The sequence below is a fragment of the Chiloscyllium punctatum genome, chromosome 41, assembly GCF_047496795.1.
Source record: "Chiloscyllium punctatum isolate Juve2018m chromosome 41, sChiPun1.3, whole genome shotgun sequence".
Lineage (NCBI taxonomy): Eukaryota > Metazoa > Chordata > Chondrichthyes > Orectolobiformes > Hemiscylliidae > Chiloscyllium > Chiloscyllium punctatum.
The window spans coordinates 57,262,001-57,275,069 of NC_092779.1; positions in this window are offsets into that span (position 1 = coordinate 57,262,001).

The window sequence follows — 13,069 nt, forward strand, 5'->3', positions numbered from 1 at the left end:
TCCCTCTGTTCACTGCCTCTGGTCAGGGGTAACACTTGCTCCTGCTCGTCAAAGTGCCCATGCCCACGGTTCCCACTCCCATCATTATAAACAGCCGCAGGAAATTGCCGGTTAACCATCTTTACTCCAAAGAGAAACTCACCAGCCTTGGGAATCTCTCCACAAAACGGGACTTCTCATCCCTGGACACGGTGTAAGACAGAGGATTGTGAAGAGATTTTGGGAAAATATCGTCAGTTGGCAGGTGCACAAATGTTAAAGGCGCATCCCTTATAACACAGTTTCCAGCTTTGTGAATCTTCGGGAACTCTTTGGGAAATGGAATCAGAGGAGAATGAAGAAGGGTGAACTGTCGGGCTGAGCAGAAACAGTCAAGATACCTTCCACTTCTTGAAGAGGACGCCACATAAATTGATCGGAGACATTGAAAGAATTCTCGTTCCTGTACATGAGGAATACAAATCTCATCTGGACTCTAGATCAATGAAATAACTCGGGACCACACAAGACACTGGGAGGCTCGAAGGGAGATGGTCCCGGTTGGAGGAGAGCTGGTTCCCAGTGTCATGGGTGTGTCTGTAGTGGTTGGGATCAGACTGTTCCCATGTCGCCATAATGAATGTCCCAGTCTATATTCTGGCAATGTAAAACTGATAGAGGACAGTTGGCGTTCTGGGAAGCGTAGATTGAAGTGGGAAGTCAGTCACAGCCTGCTTTAGAGGATCGTGCAAGGTGTTAGGTTAGAAGTTTCACCGCATTCGACTGTTAAATAAAAGGTTCCTGGTTCAAGAGCCCCCAGGGCAACAGCGATGGTTGTTCTTGCTGCATCTGTTTTGGATGCTGCACAGTTTCGTGTGTCGAGTGGGGTCAGGAAAATGTTCTCCAAACGGAACCCTTTCGTGTGAGGATCCACAAAGAAGTTTCTGCATTGCTTTAATGGTTCATGTAAAGAACTGTGGATTCTTGGAATCTGAAACAAAAACAGAAGCTGCTGTCGAATCTAACGGGTTTGGCAGGACCTGTGGGAGATTACCGAGTTCTGATGAAGTTCTGAAATGTTGTCTCTGATTTTCTCTGCATCGATGCTGTAAGATCTGCTGAGTTTCTCTTGCAATTCCTGTTCTTGGTTTTAAATGAATGTCCGTTCCATCTATCAGGATGATACAACCAGACCCACCATGCACCAAAATGTAACGCTTTTACAAACTGTGAAGTGATTGGATTCAAACCAACCCGATAATGATTCACTCTTCCTCAGCTCCACAATGAGAGACACCTGGAAAATGAAGAGGACAGTGTGGTTCTGGAATCGTCGATGCGTGTTTAAGGCAATGGACTTGAAATTCATTGGGCTTTCCCCTCACAGCCTGGAATCCTACCGGTTACGATTCAGTGATGTCAACAAATAAAAAGGGAGATTACCCCCTGTCTTCATCTTTCACATACAAAACACAGGAGACAGGAAAAAAGACATTTCAGACAGGTTGGGAATGGGGGCAATCTCCAACCCTCTGTCTTTCAGGGTACAACACGCAGAAATCCCCAAAGAAAGTTGAGAAACTATGAATTGAACAATTCCATCCCAACTTTGTTGGAGCGACGACTCAACCGTTGGAAAACGAGATGAAAACAGTCAGGGGCCAGTCTTCGACTGGTGCAGACTTGATGGCCCGAAGGGCCTTTTCTGTGCTGCAGACCTCTTTGACCACCTGCGGTGAGCTGGTCGGAGAAACTGGCGGATGTGAAGCATATGGAACGGGACTAATCCTGAGCCCTCTGTTTGTTTCCATCTGTGGGTAAATATGAGGTGGAGTTCCTCGGCGGTGATACAACATCATGTGACCATGTCCAACTTCAGTCCCATTGTTGGGTCATTTAAGGTCACAGGGAGAATCCCATTTAGATTCGCCCTGGTAACATCAGAAACGCAGGTTTATGGGAACTGGGACTAGAATAGATGGAAGTCCAATGACCCGCACTGCAGATGGGCCGAAAGGTCATTTCCACGCTGTAAAAATCGGAAGAAAGGGAGAAACTAATCTGCAGCTAAAATGATCACAGATGAAAAGACAAAAGAGGTTTCATGATGAAAACACACAGTGCCTTTTCTTTTTGCTTTCCCTCTTTGCCTCCTGGTGAGGATTCAGTTTTCTCACTGTTGCAGCAAGTGGAGTTTTCCTCGTACCATTAATCGTGGGGACAGCCTTCCCGAAGCAGGGAATTAGATTAGCTTACTTACAGTGTGGAAACAGGCCCTTCGGCCCAACAAGTCCACACCGCCCCGCCGAAGCGTAACCCACCCATACCCCTACATCTACCCCTTACCTAACACTACGGGCAATTTAGCATGGCCAATTCACCTGACCTGCACATCTTTGGAATGTGGGAGGAAACCGGAGCACCCGGAGGAAACCCACGCAGACACGGGGAGAACGTGCAAACTCCGCACAGAGAGTCGCCTGAGGCGGGAATTGAACCCGGGTCTCTGGCGCTGTGAGGAATGAAGTATGGAGCTGACGATTGATCAAGTGTTGTCCCATACTTACTGCTGAGTAACTTTAAACAAAGCACTGCGAATGCAGGAAACCTGAATCAGAAACGGAAATTGACAGAGAAACTCGGCAGACTTGGCAGCATCTGTGGAGAGAAACAGGTTTAATGTTTTAGATCGATGGAACCAGACTAGTTATGTATTTTATTGTTTTAATGCCAGAGTAATTGTCAGTTTACTTCGCAAATCAGCATATTTATCAGAATACTATATATGCCGAGAAATGTCAACTTTCTGAATGTCAACCGACCTTTCCGGGTGTAATGCTGATTCTGTTGCCTTGAGCTGGTGAAACACAGACGTTAAATTGTTCTTTTTTATTCCCCTTTCTGTCAGTGAGCACCCATTTTAAATGGAGAGTTTCTATTTTCAGGGTCTCCCTTAATATGCGTCTCTACTCGTCTATCATTTCCTCTGTGTATCCACCTCACTCTCTTCCACATGCTCCCACTCTCTGTCTATCAATATCCCTTATTTTCCATTTCTGCTCTTTGAAAAGTCTCACATTCGGAGATAGTTTGAGAGTAGACCTACTAACAGGCTTTCCCCGCCCCTGGGTAGAGTGTGTAGAACTGTCCTCACATTCTCCGGGCAGAGTCTATGTCACTGAGGCCTGTGGTAAGGTGACATTTCTCCACTCAAAATATGATGAGCTTTTACAATTCTTAATAGAATTCATAATCCACCAAACAAAAACACTTTCACCCCAATTATCCGATTGAAGTGAAGTCTTTGCTTCAGTTGAATGAATGAATGGTGACAGCAGAAAAGGAGGGGTATCATCTTGCAGTGTGTGTGCCATTCCCACAACATTGCTGGGATATCTGCTGTGTCTCCTGCCTCACCTCGTTATTCCCAACAAAGTGTGAAGGAGGGACAATAAAAGTGGAATTTAAAAGATAGAGCGTTGACTGGTGGGGCCACAGGAGGCGGTAGGACGTGGGAACATGAAATACCAATGGGCTGAGCTCAAACACCAGAAGGATTCTGAGCCGTCTCTTTCGGTGTGGTGGATCAAGAAAATGGCATTTACGGGATGGTTAAGTAACGAACCATCAATATACAGGACATGCAACGCCAGGATTTGACACCGTCCTGGTCTGGTTATTACCAGGCGCTTTAACTAATTAATCCACGGAGACAGCGCAGACACTGCTCTTCAAATCCCGATCTGCAGTTCATTAACTATTCAATCAGAGTAACTCGGACATTTGTTTCGGGTTGAAAGTTACTCAGTGAGAATTTAAATCAGCTTCATCTTATACAGAAAAGAATAGTTCACAGCTGGACATTCCCCAGTGAAAATGCACAGAAAGAGGCAATCTCTTCTTGCATTGGGTTCAAACTGACACCTCCATCTTCATTAAACTGACAGGATAAAGAGGATGTGTTCATCCTCCTGGAGCCAATGAACTGCGTTAATATGTACCGAGGGAATATCACCCAAAGAGAACAGGGTCATTGTGGTGAATGGATCAGGAGTGTTGTGTGAGTCAGTACAAACAGTGGGCAGTATAGGCTGATCTTTTAGTTCTAACATTGAGCCTTGCTCCACCAGCTCCTCTCTCACTTACTGATTCAAGCCTTCCAGTCGTATTCACCTTTCATTTTATTTCAATCACCCCGCTCCACGGAATCACTTCTCTCGATCACTTGCAGGTGTCCACCTTGAAACCGTCGGGGTCGCATGGTGGATCAGTGGTTAACACTGCAGCTCACAGCACTAGGGTCTCAAGTTCAACTCCAGCCTCCGGCCACTGTCTGTATGGAGTTTGCACATTCTCCCCGTGACTGCGTGGGCTTCGTTCCGCAGTTCAAAGATGTGTAGTTTAGGGTGAATTGGTCATGTTGAATTGCCAAATGTATTGGGTGCATTAGCCAGAAGGAAATGGGTCTAGGTGGGTTATTGTCTGGAGGGACAGTGATGGGCTGAAGGGTCTGTTTCCACGCGATAGTGAATCTAATGACCCTGTTCGAAACTCGATGAGATAGGAATCACTGTCCATCCCTATTTACTCCAGAGATTGAGATGTTGAGTTACTTTACAGAACCCTGGAAGAACTCAAGGTACAGCCATGTTACTGTTAGGGAGGGAGTTCCAGGATCTAGACCCAAAAGCACTGTATGAGCAGCGAGATATTTCCAACTCAGAAAGGCGAGTTCAGAGATGGGTGATTTGTGGTTACAGTTCTCTCATGTATCTATTGCTATTGTCCTTCTAGATAGATGTAAACAATCACTGGGTTGGTCTGGGTCTGTGTTCTGTGAGGAAGCTGGAGTTAGTTTTCAATAAGATAACTCACAAGAAGAGAAATAAATCTTCATTTCCTGACTGGGAATTGTATCCCGGTCTGGGCATTACAAACTCAGACTCCGAACCAGTGACCCTACTGAAGCTGACAGTAACACTTGTGACCTGATCTGTCCAGACTCTGTGTATGATCTTCACGTTATCATCATCTTCAGCAGCAATGTTTCTCTCTCTAAGTTTCCAAACAATTCATATTGCTGCCCTGGTTTCAATGTGAAGAAAGCGGAGCTGTACTAACCTGTTTTACTGCAGAAAGGTACAGAACAGTTTGATACTAACAGCGGCTCGTTTTGAGGCGTTGATCTGCGGTGATGGGGCGGCCCCAATAAAGCCTTTGTTCAAATCGTCTGATTCCAAATTCCATGTTGGAAATGACCAGAGGATTCTCGCTGAATTTGTTCAGGATCTTGACTGGAAGTGACACTAAATCCAAGTATGAAAGTACATGTCAGTGGAGTGCATCATAAGATAGCGTAGTGACTGTGAATAAAATGCTGGAGACGTCCAGCAGAAGAACAGGAGACACAGAAGCAGGTACCTGAGGACAAATGTATTTGCTTTGCCATTGACGGGCCGTGTTACACAAAGTGGATTATCTTTGCTGGTTGATCACCTTATGAATGTTATTTCCCAGATCTCCATGTTTACATCACATACGGAAAGGTGTCCAGCGTGTGTGTGTGTGTGCATCCGGCTAGTGAAGCAATAGATAAAACATCTGACTTTGAATTAGACGATTGTAGGTTTACATCCTACATGTCTCGAGTGTAACGTGTTAGTTCAGCCAATTGTATGTTGTCAGTTGCTATTTTCTTAGGTTCTTTCGAGCTGCAGGGATTGGATCAGTGTGTATTCAAATGGAATGTTGCTTTTGGGTCCATTACAGCTCAATGTCAGACAGGTGTATGGCTGGTCCTGTTTTGTCAGGTTCTGAGGATCTGAATGGTTTGGATCAGTGTGATGTCGAATTTAAAACTTGCATTTAGGTCTATTGTCCATTTTAAATTCCAGTTCAGCTCAACATCTCTCATTGCCTGTCAAACTGGCGAGTGTTCCATCTCAAGCTGCCTTTGTCAGAGAAGCTGTTGTGTGGAGCAGAGAGAGGAAGTGAAGCACAAGGAGCTGGTATGATCCTGAGACATCTGTACCTCTCGGGATATGTTTCTGTGTGTCTCCCTCTGTGGGTGAAAATGAGGTTCAGGTCCTCAAGGTGGTTACAACACAGTGTGACCATGTCAGACACTAGTCCCATTGTCGTGTAAACGCGTTTAAATTCACAGTGAGAATCGCATTGATATTTGCTCTGGAAACATCACGACACATAACATTTTGAGCCAAAACTAGAAACTGGGACTGGAATACATGGATGCCTGATGAGCTGCAATGTACGATGGGCCGAACGGTCTCTTCCCACTCTGTGAAAGCTCGAAGGCAAGGAGGACCTAATCTGCAGCAAGACTGATCAGAAATGAAAAGGCAAAAGAGTTTTCATTCTGAATGAATGTAAGGCCGCCTTCTGCCTTCCCTTGGAGTCTAGTCGCCAGCATTTGGCGCTCTCACCGCCGTGACACGGGTTCTATTCCCGGTCAAGGAATGCGTGCTTTGTTCTGCACACACATCGTGGTAAGAATATTTCTGACCACTTTTCCAAAACTGGCAGAAAATCGCTTTTGTGTCAACCGTTTTAAAGTTGAACAGAAAACCAAGAGATGCAGATATTGGATATCTGAACCAAAAACAAGAATTGACGTGCAAACTGAATAGTCCTAGCAACATCTGTGGGGAGAAACAGAGACAATGATTCACAACGACAGAACCAGATTAGTTCTTCATTTCTCGACCACAATGCCGGGATAATGGTCAGTTTTATCGGTCGAATTAGGATAGTTATCAAAATCCTTTTTTTTGCCAATTAGCAGCCATGTCGACCTGAGAATTGGTTTGTTCAGTGTCTCCCTCAAGATGGGTCTCTAATTTTCTGTCTTTATCTCTGTGTATCTCCCTCACTCTTTATCATATTCTTTGACCCTTTATTTGCCAATATCCCTCATTCCCCATTCCTACTCTATGAAAAGCCTGACGTTCTGGGACAGTTGGAGAAAGGAGCTTCTGAGAGGTTTCCTGGAACCTGGCAGGAGTCTGTAAAACTTGGCTCACATTCTACGGATAATACGTCTGCCACTTGGATGTGACACGTGGAGCTATTTCTTCCTCAAAATATTGTAACCCTTTCGAAATTAAAGTTGCATTCCTTATCCAATTGGAAAAAAAACCCTACAACTATAGGAGAACATGGAAGATTTGATAGAAAAACTCAGTAGGACAGTGGAGAGAAACAGAGTTAATGCTTCATATCGGCAGAGCGAGGTTACTTCGACATTTCTGGATTATATTTTTGGTAAAGTGATCAGTTTTCGCTGTCAGGATATTTACCAAAATCTTTCATGAGTTTATAACCGTCAATGTTGAAAATTCAAAATGACTTTCTTGGCTGTAAGAATCCTTCCGTTCCCCGGAGCTGGTGAAAGGCTGTGCTTAATAGTTCCCTTTTTATTCCTATTTGTTTCTGTCAGTCAGCAGCCATGTCGATTGGAGAATTGGTCCTTTCAGTATCTCCTCAATATGTGTCTCCATATTTCTTTCTTTCTCTGTGAATGTACCTGACCCTCTTTCATATTCTCGGACTCTCGGTCTGTCCATATTCCTCATTTCCCATTTCTGCTCTTTGAAAAGTCTGACATTCGGAGACAAATTGAGAGTGGACCAGCTAACAGGCTTTCTGCCCCCTCGGTAGGATGTGTGGGATTGGGCTCACATTCTCCGAATAATGTGTCTGGCACTTATGCCTGAGGTGAGGAGTCATTCCTTCCTCCAAATATTATGATCCTTTCGAGTTCAAAATAGACTTCATAATCCACAAGAAAAGAAACCGCAATCACAGTGTGAACCACAACGACAGGAGAGCAATGAAGTATTTCCTATTGGTGTGAAATGAATGAACGTTGACAGCAGAGAATTAGGGTGAACAGCTCTTCGTGTCTGCGCCATTACTGCAACATTCACCGGCGAGTCTGCCATGTCTCCTGGCTCACCTCGTTATTCCCAACAAACTGGAAATGAACGGGGCGTAATAACGGGCTGTGTGGCGGCACGGTGGCGCAGTGGTTAGCACTGCTGCCTCACAGCGCCAGAGATCCGGGTTCAATTCCCGCCTCAGGCGACTAACTGTGTGGAGTTTGTACGTTCTCCCCGTGTCTGCGTGGGTTTCCTCTGGGTGCTCCGGTTTCCTCGCACAGTCCAAAGATGTGCAGGTCAGGTGAATTGGCCATGCTAAATTGCCCGTAGTTTTAGGTAAGGGGAAGATGTAGGGGTATGGGTGGGTTGCGCTTCGGCGGGGCGGTGTGGACTTGTTGGGCCGAAGTGCCTGTTTCCACACTGTAAGTAATCTCATCTAATCTAAAAGGAGGAGTAGAAGCAGAAGTTCTTGTCAAACACAGGAAGGAAACTCCAGATTGAATTAATAGTTCGGAAGAAACAATATCCCCTGGAGGAACTAAACCAGGGAGCAGACCAGGATCACCAAAACAGGCTGACACTCAAACAGGACGCATGGTTGACTGATGAGCAACACTGACTTGGGAGATGTTGAAACAACCATGCATTTGGTAAAATACACAGGCACCACTACGATTTGACATCTTGGTGGGCTGTTCATGATGTGGGCAAGTTCACGAACTGAGGCACGGCACCACACCACAAGTGGTTTTCTCATCCCAGTTCCTTAACCAATTGATAACTGGAACTCGGAATTGTGTTTTCTGTATTAATGTTTCTCAGTGAGAATTGCATTCAGCCCCCACTTTTGCAAAGACAGTTTATGGCTGAACGTTCTGCACTGAAATTGTACAGAAAAAGACAATCTCCTCTTCCATTGGCTTCAAACTGATATGTTCAACTGTTTAAACTGACAGGATAAAGAGAATGTATTCATCCTCTCGGGGCCCATTAACTCTGTTAATATACACAGGGAGCCTCACAAAAAGAGGAACAGGATCATTGTGCTAAACTGACCTGAACTGCGTGTGAGTTAGTGTCAACAATATGGAGTAAAGATTTGGAGGTGCCGGTGTTGGACTGGGGTGGACAAAATTAAATAATCACACAACATCAGGTTATAGTCCAACAGGTTTATTTGATAGTACCAGCTTTTGTAGCGCTGTTCCTTCATGCAGCATAACATCATACGACACAGAATTTATTGTAAAGGATTACAGGGTGATGCCACTGAAATGACATATTTAAAAGTAAAAGTGCACTGTCTTTTCAGTTTGTATACTTTTAGAAATATCATGTTAGATTTTGGAAACGATATGTAAAAATTGCTAAATTCCCAGGTAAATCTTTAACAATAGATGCCCCCTCAGCTCAGATTCAGCCTTGAAGGTGTGAGGTTGAAATCTGCCTGTGTCCCAATGTTCTGTCGTGGTAGAAGCTGGGGGCACCCGGCCTCATGGCTTTCAAGATGTATTTGATATCGGCAGTGTGGTTCACACATCGGGTCCCATTGCCTAATCTGGTGGGACATCCTGGTGTGTTGGCTCTGTGAACCTTCGGTAGGTAGTAGAAGTCTCCTGTATGAGATGTACATGGTATGAGGTTGATGGAACTCTGAAAGAGAGCATTTCAGAGCTTAGAGCAGAGTGGTGCTGGAAAAGCACAGCAGGTCAGGCAGCATGCGAGGAGCAGGAAAATCGATGTTTTGGGCAAATGTCATTCATTAGGATTTTGGAGGTGACGAGCACAGAAACAGACCCTCCATTCCAGCTCGTCCCTGCTGAACAGATAACCGAAATTAATCCAGCTATATTTACCAACATTTGTCCCTAAACCCTCCAAACCATCCCTGTTTACATCCCATCCAGATGCCATTGAATTACAAACATATAGATGTACTGCATGGAAACAGACCCATTTTTTGATTGCACCAAATAAAGCAGCAGGAGCAGCGACACTGCTTCCTCCTGTATTATAGAAAATAAAGGAGCTGGAGCAGCGTCTCTGCTTCCTCCTGTATTATCGAAAATAAAGGAGCCGGAGAAGCGTCACTGCTTCCTCCTGTATTCTAGAAAATGAAGGAGCTGGAGCAGCGACACTGCTTCCTCCTGTATTATAGAAAATAAAGGAGCTGGAGCAGCGTCACTGCTACCTTCTGTATTATAGAAAATAAAGGAGCCGGAGCAGCGTCACTGCTTCCTCCTGTACTACAGAAAATAAAGGAGCTGGAGCAGGGTCACTGCTACCTTCTGTATTATAGAAAATAAAGGAGCTGGAACAGCGTCACTGCTTCTTCCTGTATTATAGAAAATAAAGGAGTTGGAGCAACGTCTCTGCTTCCCCTTGTGTTATAGAAAATAACGGAGCTGGAGCAGCGTCACTGCTTCCTCCTGTATTATAGAAAATAAAGGAGCTGGAGCAGCGTCACTGCTTCCTCCTGTATTATAGAAAATAAAGGAGCTGGAGCAGCGTCACTGCTTCCTCCTGTATTATAGATAATAAAGGAGCTGGAGCAGCGTCACTGCTTCCTCTTGTCTTATAGAAAATTAAAGAGCTGGAGCAGCGTCACTGTTTCCTCCTGTATTATAGAAAACAAAGGAGCTGGAGCAGCGTCACTGCTTCCTCCTGTATTATTGAAAATAAAGGAGCTGGAGCAGCGTCACTGCTTCCTCCTGTATTATAGAAAATAAAGGAGCTGGAGCAGCGTCACTGCTTCCTCCTGTATCGTAGAAAATAAAGGAGCTGGAGCAGCGTCACTGCTTCCTCCTGTACTATAGAAAATAAAGGAGCTGGAGCAGCGTCACTGCTTCCTCCTGTATTATAGAAAATAAAGGAGCTGGAACAGCGTCTCTGCTTCCTCCTGTATTATAGAAAATAAAGGAGCTGGAGCAGCGTCACTGCTTCCTCCTGTATTATAGAAAATAAAGGAGCTGGAGCAGCGTCACTGCTTCCTCCTGTATTATAGAAAATAAAGGAGCTGGAGCAGCGTCACTGCTTCCTCCCGTATTATAGAAAATAAAGGAGCTGGAGCAGCGTCACTGCTTCCTCCTGTATTATAGAAAATAAAGGAGCTGGAGCAGCGTCACTGCTTCCTCCTCTATTATAGAAAATAAAGGAGCTGGAGCAGCGTCACTGCTTCCTCCCGTATTATAGAAAATAAAGGAGCTGGAGCAGCGTCACTGCTTCCTCTTGTATTATAGAAAATAAAGGAGCTGGAGCAGCTTCACTGTTTCCTCCTGTATTATAGAAAATAAAGGAGCTGGAGCAGCGTCACTGCTTCCTCCTCTATTATAGAAAATAAAGGAGCTGGAGCAGCGTCACTGCTTCCTCCTGTATTATAGAAAATAAAGGTGCTGGAGCAGCGTCACTGCTTCCTCCTGTATTATAGAAAATAAAGGAGCTGGAGCAGCGTCACTGCTTCCTCCTGTATTATAGAAAATAAAGGAGCTGGAGCAGCGTCACTGCTTCCTCCTGTATTATAGAAAATAAAGGAGCTGGAGCATCGTCACTGCTTCCTACTGTATTATAGAAATTAAAGGAGTTGGAGCAGCGTCACTGCTTCCTCCTGTATTATAAAAAATAAAGGAGCTGGAGCAGCGTCACTGCTTCCTCCTGTGTAATAGAAAATAAAGGAGCTGTAGCAGCGTCTCTGCTTCCTCCTGTATTATAGAAAATAAAGGAGCTGGAGCAGCGTCACTGCTTCCTCCTGTATTATAGAAAATAAAGGAGCTGGAGCAGCGTCACTGCTTCCTCCTGTATTATAGAAAATAAAGGAGCTGGAGCAGAGTCACTGCTTCCTCCTGTATTACAAAAAATAAAGGAGCTGGAGCAGCGAATCTGCGTCCTCCTGTATTAAAGAAAATAAAGGAGCTGGAGCAGCGTCACTGCTTCCTCCTGGATTATAGAAAATAAAGGAGCTGGAGCAGCGTCACTGCTTCCTCCTGTGTAATAGAAAATAAAGGAGCTGTAGCAGCGTCTCTGCTTCCTCCCGTATTATAGAAAATAAAGGAGCTGGAGCAGTGTCACTGTTTCCTCCTGTATTAAAGAAAATAAAGGAGCTGGAGCAGCGTCACTGCTTCCTCCTGTGTAATAGAAAATAAAGGAGCTGTAGCAGCGTCTCTGCTTCCTCCTGTATTATAGAAAATAAAGGAGCTGGAGCAGCGTCACTGCTTCCTCCTGTATTATAGAAAATAAAGGAGCTGGAGCAGCGTCACTGCTTCCTCCTGTATTATAGAAAATAAAGGAGCTGGAGCAGAGTCACTGCTTCCTCCTGTATTACAAAAAATAAAGGAGCTGGAGCAGCGAATCTGCTTCATCCTGTATTACAGAAAATAAAGGAGCTGGAGCAGCGTCACTGCTTCCTCCTGTATTATAGAAAATAAAGGAGCTGGAACAGCGTCACTGCTTCCTCCTGTATTATAGAAAATAAAGGAGCTGGAGCAGCGTCACTGCTTCCTCCTGTATTATAGAAAATAAAGGAGCTGGAACAGCGTCACTGCTTCCTCCTGTATTATAGAAAATAAAGGAGCTGGAGCAGCGTCACTGCTTCCTCCTGTATTATAGAAAATAAAGGAGCTGGAGCAGCGTCACTGCTTCCTCCTGTATTACAGAAAATAAAGGAGCTGGAACAGCGTCACTGCTTCCTCCTGTATTACAGAAAATAAAGGAGCTGGAGCAGCGTCACTGCTTCCTCCTGTATTATAGAAAATAAAGGAGCTGGAGCAGCGTCACTGCTTCCTCCTGTATTATAGAAAATAAAGGAGCTGGAGCAGCGTCTCTGCTTCCTCCTGTATTATAGAAAATAAAGGAGCTGGAGCAGCGTCACTGCTTCCTCCTGTATTATAGAAAATAAAGGAGCTGGAGCAGCGTAACTGCTTCCTCCTGTATTATAGAAAATAAAGGAGCTGGAGCAGCGTCTCTGCTTCCTCCTGTATTATAGAAAATAAAGGAGCTGGAGCAGCGTCTCTGCTTCCTCCTGTATTATAGAAAATAAAGGAGCTGGAGCAGCGTCACTGCTTCCTCCTGTATTATAGAAAATAAAGGAGCCGGAGCAGCGTCTCTGCTTCCTCCTGTATTATAGAAAATAAAGGAGCTGGAGCAGCGTCTCTGCTTCCTCCTGTATTATAGAAAATAAAGGAGCTGGAGCAGCGTCA